The sequence below is a fragment of the Mesoplodon mirus genome (assembly GCF_964341445.2).
Source record: "Mesoplodon mirus genome assembly, chromosome: 16".
Taxonomy (NCBI): Eukaryota; Metazoa; Chordata; class Mammalia; order Artiodactyla; family Ziphiidae; genus Mesoplodon; species Mesoplodon mirus.
In genome coordinates this window covers 78,864,406-78,882,934 of record NC_138992.1, presented here as the reverse complement: position 1 = coordinate 78,882,934, position 18,529 = coordinate 78,864,406, and positions in this window count along the sequence as shown.

The window sequence follows — 18,529 nt, the reverse complement described above, 5'->3', positions numbered from 1 at the left end:
CGTAGCCTGACCCTCCCACGTTTCCGTACCCTCACCTGTGCCCTAAGCCTTGCCATTCCCTAACCCTAACCCTAGCCCGGAACGGAAACCCACCACCAGCCCTACACCTTACCCTACGCCGTAGCCTACTCCTGGCCCGTACGCTGGCACTGACCCGTGCGTCAGCACGTAGCCTGACCCTCCAACGTTTCCGTACCCTCACCTGTGCCCTAAGCCTTGCCGTTCCCTAACCCTAACCCTAGCCCGGAACGGAAACACACCACCAGCCCTACACCTTACCCACAAGCCGTAGCCTATACCTGGCCGGTACGCTGGCACTGACCCGTGCGTCAGCACGTAGCCTGACCCTCCCACGTTTCCGTACCCTCACCTGTGCCCTAAGCCTTGCCGTTCCCTAACCCTAACCCTAGCACGGAACGGAAACCCACCACCAGCCCTACACCTTACCCTACGCCGTAGCCTACTCCTGGCCCGTACGCTGGCACAGACCCGTGCGTCAGCACGTAGCCTGACCCTCCTACGTTTCCATACCCTCACCTGTGCCCTAAGCCTTGCCGTTCCCTAACCCTAACCCTAGCCCGGAACGGAAACCCACCACCAGCCCTACACCTTACCCTACACCGCAGCCTACTCCTGGCCCGTACGCTGGCACTGACCCGTGCATCAGCACGTAGCCTGAACCTCCCACGTTTCCGTACCCTCACCTGTGCTCTAAGCCTTGCCGTTCCCTAACCCTAACCCTAGCCCGGAATGGAAACACACCACCAGCCCTACAACTTACCCACAAGCCGTAGCCTACTCCTGGCCCGTACGCTGGCACTGACCCTTGCGTCAGCACGTAGCCTGACCCTCCCACGTTTCCGTACCCTCACCTGTGCCCTAAGCCTTGCCGTTCCCTAACCCTAACCCTAGCCCGGAACGGAAACCCACCACCAGCCCTACACCTTACCCTACGCCGTAGCCTACTCCTGGCCCGTACGCTGGCACTGACCCGTGCGTCAGCACGTAGCCTGACCCTCCCACGTTTCCGTACCCTCACCTGTGCCCTAAGCCTTGCCGTTTCCTAACACTAAACCTAGCCCGGAACAGAAACCCACCACCAGCCCTACAACTTACCCCCAAGCCGTAGCCTACTCCTGGCCCGTACGCTGGCACTGACCCATGCGTCAGCACGTAGCCTGACCCTCCCACGTTTCCGTACACTCACCTGTGCCCTAAGCCTTGCCGTTCCCTAACCCTAACCCTAGCGCGGAACGGAAACCCACCACCAGCCCTACACCTTACCCCCAAGCCGTAGCCTACTCCTGGCCCGTACGCTGGCACTGACCCGTGCGTCAGCACGTAGCCTGACACTCCTACGTTTCCGTACCCTCCCCTCTGCCCTAAGCCTTGCCGTTCCCTAACCCTAACCCTAGCACGGAACGGAAACCCACCACCAGCCCTACACCTTACCCTACACCGTAGCCTACTCCTGGCCCGTACGCTGGCACTGACCCGTGCATCAGCACGTAGCCTGACCCTCCCACGTTTCCGTACCCTCACCTGTGCCCTAAGCCTTGCCGTTCGCTAACCCTAACCCTAGCCCGGAACGGAAACTCACCACCAGCCCTACAACTTACCCCCAAGCCGTAGCCTACTCCTGGCCCGTACGCTGGCACTGACCCGTGCGTCAGCACGTAGCCTGACCCTCCCAAGTTTCCGTACCCTCACCTGTGCCCTAAGCCTTGCCGTTCCCTAACCCTAACCCTAGCCCGGAACGGAAACCCACCACCAGCCCTACACCTTACCCCGAAGCCGTAGCCTACTCCTGGCCCGTACGCTGGCACTGACCCGTGCGTCAGCACGTAGCCTGACCCTCCCACGTTTCCGTACCCTCACCTGTGCCCTAAGACTTGCCGTTCCCTAACCCTAACCCTAGCCCGGAACGGAAACCCACCACCAGCCCTACACCTTACCCACAAGCCGTAGCCTACACCTGGCCGGTACGCTGGCACTGACCCGTGCATCAGCACGTAGCCTGACCCTCCCACGTTTCCGTACCCTCACCTGTGCCCTAAGCCTTGCCGTTCCCTAACCCTAACCCTAGCCCGGAACGGAAACCCACCACCAGCCCTACACATTACCCTACACCTTAGCCTACTCCTGGCCCGTACGCTGGCACTGACCCGTGCGTCACCACGTAGCCTGACCCTCCCACGTTTCCATACCCTCACCTATGCCCTAAGCCTTGCCGTTCCCTAACCCTAACCCTAGCCCGGAACGGAAACCCATCACCAGCCCTGCACCTTACCCTACGCCGTAGCCTACTCCTGGCCCGTACGCTGGCACTGACCCGTGCGTCAGCACGTAGCTTGACCCTCCCACGTTTCCGTACCCTCACCTGTGCCCTAAGCCTTGCCGTTCCCTGACCCTAACCCTAGCCCGGAACGGAAACCCACCACCAGCCCTACAACTTACCCCCAAGCCGTAGCCTACTCCTGGCCCATACGCTGGCACTGACCCGTGCGTCAGCACGTAGCCTGACCCTCCCACGTTTCCGTACCCTCACCTGTGCCCTAAGCCTTGCCGTTCCCTAACCCTAACTCTAGCCGGAACGGAAAACCACCGCCAGCCCTACACCTTACCCCCAAGCCGTAGCCTACTCCTGGCCCGTACGCTGGCACTGACCCGTGCGTCAGCACGTAGCCTGACCCTCCCACGTTTCCGTACCCTCACCTGTGCTCTAAACCTTGCCGTTCCCTAACCCTAACCCTACCACGTAACGGAAACCCACTACCAGCCCTACACATTACCCTATGCCGTAGCCTACTCCTGGCCCGTACGCTGGCACTGACCCGTGCGTCAGCACGTAGCCTGACCCTCCCACGTTTCCGTACCCTCACCTGTGCCCTAAGACTTGCCGTTCCCTAACCCTAACCCTAGCCCGGAACGGAAACCCACCACCAGCCCTACACCTTACCCCCAAGCCGTAGCCTACTCCTGGCCCGTACGCTGGCACTGACCCGTGCATCAGCACGTAGCCTGACCCTCCCACGTTTCCGTACCCTCACCTGTGCCCTAAGCCTTGCCGTTCCCTAACCCTAACCCTAGCCCGAAACGGAAACCCACCACCAGCCCTACACCTCACCCAGAAGCCGTAGCCTACACCTGGCCGGTACGCTGGCACTGACCCGTGCGTCAGCACGTAGCCTGACCCTCCCACGTTTCCATACCCTCACCTGTGCCCTAAGCCTTGCCGTTCCCTAACCCTAACCCTAGCCCGGAACGGAAACCCACCACCAGCCCTACACCTTACCCACAAGCCGTAGCCTACACCTGGCCGGTATGCTGGCACTGACCCGTGCGTCAGCACGTAGCCTGACCCTCCCACGTTTCCGTACCCTCACCTGTGCCCTAAGCCTTGCCGTTCCCTAACCCTAACCCTAGCCCAGAACGGAAACCCACCACCAGCCCTACACCTTACCCACAAGCGGTAGCCTACTCCAGGCCCGTACGCTGGCACTGACCCGTGCGTCATCACGTAGCCTGACCCTCCCACGTTTCCGTACCCTCACCTGTGCCCTAAGCCTTGCCGTTCCCTAACCCTAACCCTAGCCCGGAACGGAAACCCACCACCAGCCCTACAACTTACCCCCAAGCCGTACCCTACTCCTGGCCCGTACGCTGGCACTGACCCGTGAGTCAGCACGTAGCCTGACCCTCCCACGTTTCCGTACCCTCACCTGTGCCCTAAGACTTGCCGTTCCCTAACCCTAACCCTAGCCCGGAACGGAAACCCACCACCAGCCCTACACCTTACCCACAAGCCGTAGCCTACACCTGGCCGGTACGCTGGCACTGACCCGTGCATCAGCACGTAGCCTGACCCTCCCACGTTTCCGTACCCTCACCTGTGCCCTAAGCCTTGCCGTTCCCTAACCCTAACCCTAGCCCGGAACGGAAACCCACCACCAGCCCTACACATTACCCTACACCTTAGCCTACTCCTGGCCCGTACGCTGGCACTGACCCGTGCGTCACCACGTAGCCTGACCCTCCCACGTTTCCGTACCCTCACCTGTGCCCTAAGCCTTGCCGTTCCCTAACCCTAACCCTAGCCCGGAACGGAAACCCATCACCAGCCCTGCACCTTACCCTACACCGCAGCCTACTCCTGGCCCGTACGCTGGCACTGACCCGTGCATCAGCACGTAGCCTGAACCTCCCACGTTTCCGTACCCTCACCTGTGCTCTAAGCCTTGCCGTTCCCTAACCCTAACCCTAGCCCGGAACGGAAACACACCACCAGCCCTACAACTTACCCACAAGCCGTAGCCTACTCCTGGCCCGTACGCTGGCACTGACCCTTGCGTCAGCACGTAGCCTGACCCTCCCACGTTTCCGTACCCTCACCTGTGCCCTAAGCCTTGCCGTTCCCTAACCCTAACCCTAGCCCGGAACGGAAACCCACCACCAGCCCTACACCTTACCCTACGCCGTAGCCTACTCCTGGCCCGTACGCTGGCACTGACCCGTGCGTCAGCACGTAGCCTGACCCTCCCACGTTTCCGTACCCTCACCTGTGCCCTAAGCCTTGCCGTTTCCTAACACTAAACCTAGCCCGGAACAGAAACCCACCACCAGCCCTACAACTTACCCCCAAGCCGTAGCCTACTCCTGGCCCGTACGCTGGCACTGACCCATGCGTCAGCACGTAGCCTGACCCTCCCACGTTTCCGTACACTCACCTGTGCCCTAAGCCTTGCCGTTCCCTAACCCTAACCCTAGCGCGGAACGGAAACCCACCACCAGCCCTACACCTTACCCCCAAGCCGTAGCCTACTCCTGGCCCGTACGCTGGCACTGACCCGTGCGTCAGCACGTAGCCTGACACTCCTACGTTTCCGTACCCTCCCCTCTGCCCTAAGCCTTGCCGTTCCCTAACCCTAACCCTAGCACGGAACGGAAACCCACCACCAGCCCTACACCTTACCCTACACCGTAGCCTACTCCTGGCCCGTACGCTGGCACTGACCCGTGCATCAGCACGTAGCCTGACCCTCCCACGTTTCCGTACCCTCACCTGTGCCCTAAGCCTTGCCGTTCGCTAACCCTAACCCTAGCCCGGAACGGAAACTCACCACCAGCCCTACAACTTACCCCCAAGCCGTAGCCTACTCCTGGCCCGTACGCTGGCACTGACCCGTGCGTCAGCACGTAGCCTGACCCTCCCAAGTTTCCGTACCCTCACCTGTGCCCTAAGCCTTGCCGTTCCCTAACCCTAACCCTAGCCCGGAACGGAAACCCACCACCAGCCCTACACCTTACCCCGAAGCCGTAGCCTACTCCTGGCCCGTACGCTGGCACTGACCCGTGCGTCAGCACGTAGCCTGACCCTCCCACGTTTCCGTACCCTCACCTGTGCCCTAAGACTTGCCGTTCCCTAACCCTAACCCTAGCCCGGAACGGAAACCCACCACCAGCCCTACACCTTACCCACAAGCCGTAGCCTACACCTGGCCGGTACGCTGGCACTGACCCGTGCATCAGCACGTAGCCTGACCCTCCCACGTTTCCGTACCCTCACCTGTGCCCTAAGCCTTGCCGTTCCCTAACCCTAACCTTAGCCCGGAACGGAAACCCACCACCAGCCCTACACATTACCCTACACCTTAGCCTACTCCTGGCCCGTACGCTGGCACTGACCCGTGCGTCACCACGTAGCCTGACCCTCCCACGTTTCCATACCCTCACCTATGCCCTAAGCCTTGCCGTTCCCTAACCCTAACCCTAGCCCGGAACGGAAACCCATCACCAGCCCTGCACCTTACCCTACGCCGTAGCCTACTCCTGGCCCGTACGCTGGCACTGACCCGTGCGTCAGCACGTAGCTTGACCCTCCCACGTTTCCGTACCCTCACCTGTGCCCTAAGCCTTGCCGTTCCCTGACCCTAACCCTAGCCCGGAACGGAAACCCACCACCAGCCCTACAACTTACCCCCAAGCCGTAGCCTACTCCTGGCCCATACGCTGGCACTGACCCGTGCGTCAGCACGTAGCCTGACCCTCCCACGTTTCCGTACCCTCACCTGTGCCCTAAGCCTTGCCGTTCCCTAACCCTAACTCTAGCCGGAACGGAAAACCACCGCCAGCCCTACACCTTACCCCCAAGCCGTAGCCTACTCCTGGCCCGTACGCTGGCACTGACCCGTGAGTCAGCACGTAGCCTGACCCTCCCACGTTTCCGTACCCTCACCTGTGCCCTAAGACTTGCCGTTCCCTAACCCTAACCCTAGCCCGGAACGGAAACCCACCACCAGCCCTACACCTTACCCACAAGCCGTAGCCTACACCTGGCCGGTACGCTGGCACTGACCCGTGCATCAGCACGTAGCCTGACCCTCCCACGTTTCCGTACCCTCACCTGTGCCCTAAGCCTTGCCGTTCCCTAACCCTAACCCTAGCCCGGAACGGAAACCCACCACCAGCCCTACACATTACCCTACACCTTAGCCTACTCCTGGCCCGTACGCTGGCACTGACCCTTGCGTCAGCACGTAGCCTGACCCTCCCACGTTTCCGTACCCTCACCTGTGCCCTAAGCCTTGCCGTTCCCTAACCCTAACCCTAGCCCGGAACGGAAACCCACCACCAGCCCTACACCTTACCCTACGCCGTAGCCTACTCCTGGCCCGTACGCTGGCACTGACCCGTGCGTCAGCACGTAGCCTGACCCTCCCACGTTTCCGTACCCTCACCTGTGCCCTAAGCCTTGCCGTTTCCTAACACTAAACCTAGCCCGGAACAGAAACCCACCACCAGCCCTACAACTTACCCCCAAGCCGTAGCCTACTCCTGGCCCGTACGCTGGCACTGACCCATGCGTCAGCACGTAGCCTGACCCTCCCACGTTTCCGTACACTCACCTGTGCCCTAAGCCTTGCCGTTCCCTAACCCTAACCCTAGCGCAGAACGGAAACCCACCACCAGCCCTACACCTTACCCCCAAGCCGTAGCCTACTCCTGGCCCGTACGCTGGCACTGACCCGTGCGTCAGCACGTAGCCTGACACTCCTACGTTTCCGTACCCTCCCCTCTGCCCTAAGCCTTGCCGTTCCCTAACCCTAACCCTAGCACGGAACGGAAACCCACCACCAGCCCTACACCTTACCCTACACCGTAGCCTACTCCTGGCCCGTACGCTGGCACTGACCCGTGCATCAGCACGTAGCCTGACCCTCCCACGTTTCCGTACCCTCACCTGTGCCCTAAGCCTTGCCGTTCGCTAACCCTAACCCTAGCCCGGAACGGAAACTCACCACCAGCCCTACAACTTACCCCCAAGCCGTAGCCTACTCCTGGCCCGTACGCTGGCACTGACCCGTGCGTCAGCACGTAGCCTGACCCTCCCAAGTTTCCGTACCCTCACCTGTGCCCTAAGCCTTGCCGTTCCCTAACCCTAACCCTAGCCCGGAACGGAAACCCACCACCAGCCCTACACCTTACCCCGAAGCCGTAGCCTACTCCTGGCCCGTACGCTGGCACTGACCCGTGCGTCAGCACGTAGCCTGACCCTCCCACGTTTCCGTACCCTCACCTGTGCCCTAAGACTTGCCGTTCCCTAACCCTAACCCTAGCCCGGAACGGAAACCCACCACCAGCCCTACACCTTACCCACAAGCCGTAGCCTACACCTGGCCGGTACGCTGGCACTGACCCGTGCATCAGCACGTAGCCTGACCCTCCCACGTTTCCGTACCCTCACCTGTGCCCTAAGCCTTGCCGTTCCCTAACCCTAACCCTAGCCCGGAACGGAAACCCACCACCAGCCCTACACATTACCCTACACCTTAGCCTACTCCTGGCCCGTACGCTGGCACTGACCCGTGCGTCACCACGTAGCCTGACCCTCCCACGTTTCCATACCCTCACCTATGCCCTAAGCCTTGCCGTTCCCTAACCCTAACCCTAGCCCGGAACGGAAACCCATCACCAGCCCTGCACCTTACCCTACGCCGTAGCCTACTCCTGGCCCGTACGCTGGCACTGACCCGTGCGTCAGCACGTAGCTTGACCCTCCCACGTTTCCGTACCCTCACCTGTGCCCTAAGCCTTGCCGTTCCCTGACCCTAACCCTAGCCCGGAACGGAAACCCACCACCAGCCCTACAACTTACCCCCAAGCCGTAGCCTACTCCTGGCCCATACGCTGGCACTGACCCGTGCGTCAGCACGTAGCCTGACCCTCCCACGTTTCCGTACCCTCACCTGTGCCCTAAGCCTTGCCGTTCCCTAACCCTAACTCTAGCCGGAACGGAAAACCACCGCCAGCCCTACACCTTACCCCCAAGCCGTAGCCTACTCCTGGCCCGTACGCTGGCACTGACCCGTGCGTCAGCACGTAGCCTGACCCTCCCACGTTTCCGTACCCTCACCTGTGCTCTAAACCTTGCCGTTCCCTAACCCTAACCCTACCACGTAACGGAAACCCACTACCAGCCCTACACATTACCCTATGCCGTAGCCTACTCCTGGCCCGTACGCTGGCACTGACCCGTGCGTCAGCACGTAGCCTGACCCTCCCACGTTTCCGTACCCTCACCTGTGCCCTAAGCCTTGCCGTTCCCTAACCCTAACCCTAGCCCGGAACGGAAACCCACCACCAGCCCTACACCTTACCCCCAAGCCGTAGCCTACTCCTGGCCCGTACGCTGGCACTGACCCGTGCATCAGCACGTAGCCTGACCCTCCCACGTTTCCGTACCCTCACCTGTGCCCTAAGCCTTGCCGTTCCCTAACCCTAACCCTAGCCCGAAACGGAAACCCACCACCAGCCCTACACCTCACCCAGAAGCCGTAGCCTACACCTGGCCGGTACGCTGGCACTGACCCGTGCGTCAGCACGTAGCCTGACCCTCCCACGTTTCCATACCCTCACCTGTGCCCTAAGCCTTGCCGTTCCCTAACCCTAACCCTAGCCCGGAACGGAAACCCACCACCAGCCCTACACCTTACCCACAAGCCGTAGCCTACACCTGGCCGGTATGCTGGCACTGACCCGTGCGTCAGCACGTAGCCTGACCCTCCCACGTTTCCGTACCCTCACCTGTGCCCTAAGCCTTGCCGTTCCCTAACCCTAACCCTAGCCCAGAACGGAAACCCACCACCAGCCCTACACCTTACCCACAAGCGGTAGCCTACTCCAGGCCCGTACGCTGGCACTGACCCGTGCGTCATCACGTAGCCTGACCCTCCCACGTTTCCGTACCCTCACCTGTGCCCTAAGCCTTGCCGTTCCCTAACCCTAACCCTAGCCCGGAACGGAAACCCACCACCAGCCCTACAACTTACCCCCAAGCCGTACCCTACTCCTGGCCCGTACGCTGGCACTGACCCGTGAGTCAGCACGTAGCCTGACCCTCCCACGTTTCCGTACCCTCACCTGTGCCCTAAGACTTGCCGTTCCCTAACCCTAACCCTAGCCCGGAACGGAAACCCACCACCAGCCCTACACCTTACCCACAAGCCGTAGCCTACACCTGGCCGGTACGCTGGCACTGACCCGTGCATCAGCACGTAGCCTGACCCTCCCACGTTTCCGTACCCTCACCTGTGCCCTAAGCCTTGCCGTTCCCTAACCCTAACCCTAGCCCGGAACGGAAACCCACCACCAGCCCTACACATTACCCTACACCTTAGCCTACTCCTGGCCCGTACGCTGGCACTGACCCGTGCGTCACCACGTAGCCTGACCCTCCCACGTTTCCGTACCCTCACCTGTGCCCTAAGCCTTGCCGTTCCCTAACCCTAACCCTAGCCCGGAACGGAAACCCATCACCAGCCCTGCACCTTACCCTACGCCGTAGCCTACTCCTGGCCCGTACGCTGGCACTGACCCGTGCATCAGCACGTAGCTTGACCCTCCCACGTTTCCGTACCCTCACCTGTGCCCTAAGCCTTGCCGTTCCCTGACCCTAACCCTAGCCCGGAACGGAAACCCACCACCAGCCCTACAACTTACCCCCAAGCCGTAGCCTACTCCTGGCCCATACGCTGGCACTGACCCGTGCGTCAGCACGTAGCCTGACCCTCCCACGTTTCCGTACCCTCACCTGTGCCCTAAGCCTTGCCGTTCCCTAACCCTAACTCCAGCCAGAACGGAAAACCACCGCCAGCCCTACACCTTACCCCCAAGCCGTAGCCTACTCCTGGCCCGTACGCTGGCACTGACCCGTGCGTCAGCACGTAGCCTGACCCTCCCACGTTTCCGTACCCTCACCTGTGCTCTAAACCTTGCCGTTCCCTAACCCTAACCCTACCACGTAACGGAAACCCACTACCAGCCCTACACATTACCCTATGCCGTAGCCTACTCCTGGCCCGTACGCTGGCACTGACCCGTGCGTCAGCACGTAGCCTGACCCTCCCACGTTTCCGTACCCTCACCTGTGCCCTAAGACTTGCCGTTCCCTAACCCTAACCCTAGCCCGGAACGGAAACCCACCACCAGCCCTACACCTTACCCCCAAGCCGTAGCCTACTCCTGGCCCGTACGCTGGCACTGACCCGTGCATCAGCACGTAGCCTGACCCTCCCACGTTTCCGTACCCTCACCTGTGCCCTAAGCCTTGCCGTTCCCTAACCCTAACCCTAGCCCGAAACGGAAACCCACCACCAGCCCTACACCTCACCCAGAAGCCGTAGCCTACACCTGGCCGGTACGCTGGCACTGACCCGTGCGTCAGCACGTAGCCTGACCCTCCCACGTTTCCATACCCTCACCTGTGCCCTAAGCCTTGCCGTTCCCTAACCCTAACCCTAGCCCGGAACGGAAACCCACCACCAGCCCTACACCTTACCCACAAGCCGTAGCCTACACCTGGCCGGTATGCTGGCACTGACCCGTGCGTCAGCACGTAGCCTGACCCTCCCACGTTTCCGTACCCTCACCTGTGCCCTAAGCCTTGCCGTTCCCTAACCCTAACCCTAGCCCAGAACGGAAACCCACCACCAGCCCTACACCTTACCCACAAGCGGTAGCCTACTCCAGGCCCGTACGCTGGCACTGACCCGTGCGTCATCACGTAGCCTGACCCTCCCACGTTTCCGTACCGTCACCTGTGCCCTAAGCCTTGCCGTTCCCTAACCCTAACCCTAGCCCGGAACAGAAACCCACCACCAGCCCTACAACTTACCCCCAAGCCGTACCCTACTCCTGGCCCGTACGCTGGCACTGACCCGTGAGTCAGCACGTAGCCTGACCCTCCCACGTTTCCGTACCCTCACCTGTGCCCTAAGCCTTGCCGTTCCCTAACCCTAACCCTAGCCCGGAACGGAAACCCACCACCAGCCCTAAACCTAACCCTACGCCGTAGCCTAATCCTGGCCCGTACGCTGGCACTGACCCGTGCATCAGCACGTAGCCTGACCCTCCCACGTTTCCGTACCCTCACCTGTGCCCTAAGCCTTGCCGTTCCCTAACCCTAACCCTAGCCCGGAACGGAAACTCACCACCAGCCCTACAACTTACCCGCAAGCCGTAGCCTACTCCTGGCCCGTACGCTGGCACTGACCCGTGCGTCAGCACGTAGCCTGACCCTCCCAAGTTTCCGTACCCTCACCTGTGCCCTAAGCCTTGCCGTTCCCTAACCCTAACCCTAGCCCGGAACGGAAACCCACCACCAGCCCTACACCTTACCCCGAAGCCGTAGCCTACTCCTGGCCCGTACGCTGGCACTGACCCGTGCGTCAGCACGTAGCCTGACCCTCCCACGTTTCCGTACCCTCACCTGTGCCATAAGACTTGCCGTTCCCTAACCCTAACCCTAGCCCGGAACGGAAACCCACCACCAGCCCTACACCTTACCCACAAGCCGTAGACTACACCTGGCCGGTACGCTGGCACTGACCCGTGCATCAGCACGTAGCCTGACCCACCCACGTTTCCGTACCCTCACCTGTGCCCTAAGCCTTGCCGTTCCCTAACCCTAACCCTAGCCCGGAACGGAAACCCACCACCAGCCCTACACCTTACCCTACACCTTAGCCTACTCCTGGCCCGTACGCTGGCACTGACCCGTGCGTCACCACGTAGCCTGACCCTCCCACGTTTCCATACCCTCACCTATGCCCTAAGCCTTGCCGTTCCCTAACCCTAACCCTAGCCCGGAACGGAAACCCATCACCAGCCCTGCACCTTACCCTACGCCGTAGCCTACTCCTGGCCCGTACGCTGGCACTGACCCGTGCGTCAGCACGTAGCTTGACCCTCCCAGTTTCCGTACCCTCACCTGTGCCCTAAGCCTTGCCGTTCCCTAACCCTAACCCTAGCCCGGAACGGAAACCCACCACCAGCCCTACAACTTACCCCCAAGCCGTAGCCTACTCCTGGCCCATACGCTGGCACTGACCCGTGCGTCAGCACGTAGCCTGACCCTCCCACGTTTCCGTACCCTCACCTGTGCCCTAAGCCTTGCCGTTCCCTAACCCTAACTCTAGCCGGAACGGAAAACCACCGCCAGCCCTACACCTTACCCCCAAGCCGTAGCCTACTCCTGGCCCGTACGCTGGCACTGACCCGTGCGTCAGCACGTAGCCTGACCCTCCCACGTTTCCGTACCCTCACCTGTGCTCTAAACCTTGCCGTTCCCTAACCCTAACCCTACCACGTAACGGAAACCCACTACCAGCCCTACACATTACCCTATGCCGTAGCCTACTCCTGGCCCGTACGCTGGCACTGACCCGTGCGTCAGCACGTAGCCTGACCCTCCCACGTTTCCGTACCCTCACCTGTGCCCTAAGACTTGCCGTTCCCTAACCCTAACCCTAGCCCGGAACGGAAACCCACCACCAGCCCTACACCTTACCCACAAGCCGTAGCCTACTCCTGGCCCGTACGCTGGCACTGACCCGTGCATCAGCACGTAGCCTGACCCTCCCACGTTTCCGTACCCTCACCTGTGCCCTAAGCCTTGCCGTTCCCTAACCCTAACCCTAGCCCGAAACGGAAACCCACCACCAGCCCTACACCTCACCCAGAAGCCGTAGCCTACACCTGGCCGGTACGCTGGCACTGACCCGTGCGTCAGCACGTAGCCTGACCCTCCCACGTTTCCATACCCTCACCTGTGCCCTAAGCCTTGCCGTTCCCTAACCCTAACCCTAGCCCGGAACGGAAACCCACCACCAGCCCTACACCTTACCCACAAGCCGTAGCCTACACCTGGCCGGTATGCTGGCACTGACCCGTGCGTCAGCACGTAGCCTGACCCTCCCACGTTTCCGTACCCTCACCTGTGCCCTAAGCCTTGCCGTTCCCTAACCCTAACCCTAGCCCGGAACGGAAACCCACCACCAGCCCTACACCTTACCCACAAGTGGTAGCCTACTCCAGGCCCGTACGCTGGCACTGACCCGTGCGTCAGCACGTAGCCTGACCCTCCCACGTTTCCGTACCCTCACCTGTGCCCTAAGCCTTGCCGTTCCCTAACCCTAACCCTAGCCCGGAACAGAAACCCACCACCAGCCCTACAACTTACCCCCAAGCCGTACCCTACTCCTGGCCCGTACGCTGGCACTGACCCGTGAGTCAGCACGTAGCCTGACCCTCCCACGTTTCCGTACCCTCACCTGTGCCCTAAGCCTTGCCGTTCCCTAACCCTAACCCTAGCCCGGAACGGAAACCCACCACCAGCCCTACACCTTACCCTACGCCGTAGCCTAATCCTGGCCCGTACGCTGGCACTGACCCGTGCGTCAGCACGTAGCCTGACCCTCCCACGTTTCCGTACCCTCACCTGTGCCCTAAGCCTTGCCGTTCCCTAACCCTAACCCTAGCCCGGAACGGAAACCCACCACCAGCCCTACACCTTACCCTACGCCGTAGCCTAATCCAGGCCCGTACGCTGGCACTGACACGTGCGTCAGCACGTAGCCTGACCCTCCCACGTTTCCGTACCCTCACCTGTGCCCTAACCCTTGCCGTTCCCTAACCCTACCCTAGCCCGGAACAGAAACCCACCACCAGCCCTACAACTTACCCCCAAGCCGTACCCTACTCCTGGCCCGTACGCTGGCACTGACCCGTGCGTCAGCACGTAGCCTGACCCTCCTACGTTTCCGTACCCTCACCTGTGCCCTAAGCCTTGCCGTTCCCTAACCCTAACCCTAGCCCGGAACGGAAACCCACCACCAGCCCTACACCTTACCCCCAAGCCGTAGCCTACTCCTGGCCCGTACGCTGGCACTGACCCGTGCGTCCGCACGTAGCCTAACCCTCCCACGTTTCCGTACCCACACCTGTGCCCTAAGCCTTGCCGTTCCCTAACCCTAACCCTAGCCCGGAACGGAAACCCACCACCAGCCCTACACCTTACCCCCAAGCCGTACCCTACTCCTGGCCCGTACGCTGGCACTGACCCGTGCGTCAGCACGTAGCCTGACCCTCCCACGTTTCCGTACCCTCACCTGTGCCCTAAGCCTTGCCGTTCCCTAACCCTAACCCTAGCCCGGAACGGAAACCCACCACCAGCCCTACACCTTACCCTACGCCGTAGCCTACTGCTGGCCCGTACGCTGGCACTGACCCGTGCGTCAGCACGTAGCCTGACCCTCCCAAGTTTCCGTACCCTCACATGTGCCCTAAGCCTTGCCGTTCCCTAACCCTAACCCTAGCCCGGAACGGAAACCCACCAAAAGCCCTACACCTTACCCCCAAGCCGTAGCCTACTCCTGGCCCGTACGCTGGCACTGACCCGTGCGTCAGCACGTAGCCTGACCCTCCCACGTTTCTGTACCCTAACCTGTGCCCTAAGCCTTGCCGTTCCCTAACCCTAACCCTAACCCGGAACAGAAACCCACCAACAACCCTACAACTTACCCCCAAGCCGTAGCCTACTCCTAGCCCGTACGCTGGCACTGACCCGTGCGTCAGCACGTAGCCTGACCCTCCCACGTTTCCGTACACTCACCTGTGCCCTAAGCCTTGCCGTTCCCTAACCCTAACCCTAGCCCGGAACGGAAACCCACCACCAGCCCTACACCTTACCCCCAAGCCGTAGCCTACTCCTGCGTGTACGCTGGCACTGACCCGTGCATCAGCACGTAGCCTGACCCTCCCACGTTTCCGTACCCTCACCTGTGCCCTAAGCCTTGCCGTTCCCTAACCCTAACCCTAGCCCGGAACGGAAACCCACCACCAGCCCTACACCTTACCCTACGCCGTAGCCTAATCCTGGCCCGTACGCTGGCACTGACCCGTGCATCAGCACGTAGCCTGACCCTCCCACGTTTCCGTACCCTCACCTGTGCCCTAAGCCTTGCCGTTCCCTAACCCTAACCCTAGCCCGGAATGGAAACCCACCATCAGCCCTACACCTTACCCTACGCCGTAGCCTACTCCTGGCCCGTACCCTGGCACTGACCCGTGCGTCAGCACGTAGCCTGACCCTCCCAAGTTTCCGTACCCTCACCTGTGCCCTAAGCCTTGCCGTTCCCTAACCCTAACCCTAGCCCGGAACGGAAACCCACCAAAAGCCCTACACCTTACCCCCAAGCCGTAGCCTACTCCTGGCCCGTACGCTGGCACTGACCCGTGCGTCAGCACGTAGCCTGACCCTCCCACGTTTCTGTACCCTAACCTGTGCCCTAAGCCTTGCCGTTCCCTAACCCTAACCCTAGCCCGGAACAGAAACCCACCACCAGCCCTACAAGTTACCCCCAAGCCGTAGCCTACTCCTGGCCCGTACGCTGGCACTGACCCGTGCGTCAGCACGTAGCCTGACCCTCCCACATTTCCGTACACTCACCTGTGCCCTAACCCTTGCCGTTCCCTAACCCTAACCCTATCCCGGAACGGAAATCCACCACCAGCCCTACACCTTACCCCAAAGCCGTAGCCTACTCCTGGCGTGTACGCTGGCACTGACCCGTTCGTCAGCACGTAGCCTGACCCTCCCACGTTTCCGTACCCTCACCTGTGCCCTAAGCCTTGTGGTTCCCTAACCCTAACCCTAGCACGGAACGGAAACCCACCACCAGCCCTAGACCTTACCTTACACCGTAGCCTACTCCTGGCCCGTACGCTGGCACTGACCCGTGCGTCAGCACGTAGCCTGACCCTCCCACGTTTCCGTACCCTCACCTGTGCCCTAAGCCTTGCCGTTTCCTAACCCTAACCCTAGCCCGGAACGGAAACCCACCACCAGCCCTACACCTTACCCCCAAGCCGTAGCCTACTCCTGGCCGGTACGCTGGCACTGACCCGTGCGTCAGCACGTAGCCTGACCCTCCCACGTTTCCGTACCCTCACCTGTGCCCTAAGCCTTGCCGTTCCCTAACCCTAACCCTAGCCTGGAACGGAAAACCACCGCCAGCCCTACACCTTACCCCCAAGCCGTAGCCTATACCTGGCCGGTACGCTGGCACTGACCCGTGCGTCAGCACGTAGCCTGACCCTCCCACGTTTCCGTACCCTCACCTGTGCCCTAAGCCTTGCCGTTCCCTAACCCTAACCCTAGCCCGGAACGGAAACCCACTACCAGCCCTAAACCTTACCCTACGCCGTAGCCTACTCCTGGCCCGTACGCTGGCACTGACCCGTGCGTCAGCACGTAGCCTGACCCTCCCACGTTTCCGTACCCTCACCTGTGCCCTAAGCCTTGCCGTTCCCTAACCCTAACCCTAGCCCGGAACGGAAACCCACCACCAGCCCTACACCTGAACCCCAAGCCGTAGCCTACTCCTGGCCCGTACGCTGGCACTGACCCGTGCATCAGCACGTAGCCTGACCCTCCCACGTTTCCGTACCCTCACCTGTGCCCTAAGCCTTGCCGTTCCCTAACCCTAACCCTAGCCCGGAACGGAAACCCACCACCAGCCCTACACCTTACCCAGAAGCCGTAGTCTACACCAGGCCGGTACGCTGGCAATGACCCGTGCGTCAGCACGTAGCCTAGCCCTCCCACGTTTCCATACCCTCACCTGTGCCCTAAGCCTTGCCGTTCCCTAACCCTAACCCTAGCCTGGAACGGAAACCCACCACCAGCCTTACACCTTACCCACAAGCCGTAGCCTACTCCTGGCCGGTACGCTGGCACTGACCCGTGCGTCAGCACGTAGCCTGACCCTCCCACGTTTCCGTACCCTCACCTGTTCCCTAAGCCTTGCCGTTCCCTAACCCTAACCCTAGCCCGGAACGGAAACCCACCACCAGCCCTACACCTTACCCCCAAGCCGTAGCCTACTCCTGGCCCGTACGCTGGCACTGACCCGTGCGTCAGCACGTAGCCTTATCCTCCCACGTTTCTGTACCCTCACCTGTGCCCTAAGCCTTGCCGTTCCCTAACCCTAACCCTAGCCCGGAACGGAAACCCACCACCAGCCCTACATCTTACACCCAAGCCGTAGCCTACTCCTGGCCCGTACGCTGGCACTGACACGTGCGTCAGCACGTAGCCTGACCCTCCCACGTTTCCGTACCCTCACCTGTGCCCTAAGCCTTGCCGTTCCCTAACCCTAATCCTAGCCCGGAACGGAAACCCACCACCAGCCCTACACCTTACCCTACGCCGTAGCCTAATCCTGGCCCGTACGCTGGCACTGACCCGTGCGTCAGCACGTAGCCTGACCCTCCCACGTTTCCGTACCCTCACCTGTGCCCTAAGCCTTGCCGTTCCCTAACCCTAACCCTAGCCCGGAACGGAAACCCACCACCAGCCCTACACCTTACCCTACGCCGTAGCCTACTCCTGGCCCGTACGCTGGCACTGACCCGTGCGTCACCACGTAGCCTGACCCTCCCAAGTTTCCGTACACTCACCTGTGCCCTAAGCCTTGCCGTTCCCTAACCCTAACCCTAGCCCGGAACGGAAACCCACCACCAGCCCTAAACCTTACCCTATGCCGTAGCCTAATCCTGGCCCGTACGCTGGCACTGACCCGTGCGTCAGCACGTAGCCTGAACCTCCCACGTTTCCGTACCCTCACCTGTGCCCTAAGCCTTGCCGTTCCCTAACCCTAACCCTAGCCCGGAACGGAAACCCACCACCAGCCCTACACCTTACCCGGAAGCCGTAGCCTACACCTGGCCGGTACGCTGCCAATGACACGTGCGTCAGCACGTAGCCTGGCCCTCCCACGTTTCCATACCCTCACCTGTGCCCTAAGCCTTGCCGTTCCCTAACACTAACCCTAGCCCGGAACGGAAACCCACCACCAGCCCTACACCTTACCCCCAAGCCGTAGCCTACTCCTGGCCCGTACGCTGGCACTGACCCGTGCGTCAGCACGTAGCCTGACCCTCCCACGTTTCCGTACCCTCACCTGTGCCCTAAGCCTTGCCGTTCCCTAACCCTAACCCTAGCCCGTAACGGAAACCCACCACCAGCCCTACACCTTACCCACAAGCCGTAGCCTACACCTGGCCGGTACGCTGGCACTGACCCGTGCATCAGCACGTAGCCTGACCCTCCCACGTTTCCGTACCCTCACCTGTGCCCTAAGCCTTGCCGTTCCCTAACCCTAACCCTAGCCCGGAACGGAAACCCACC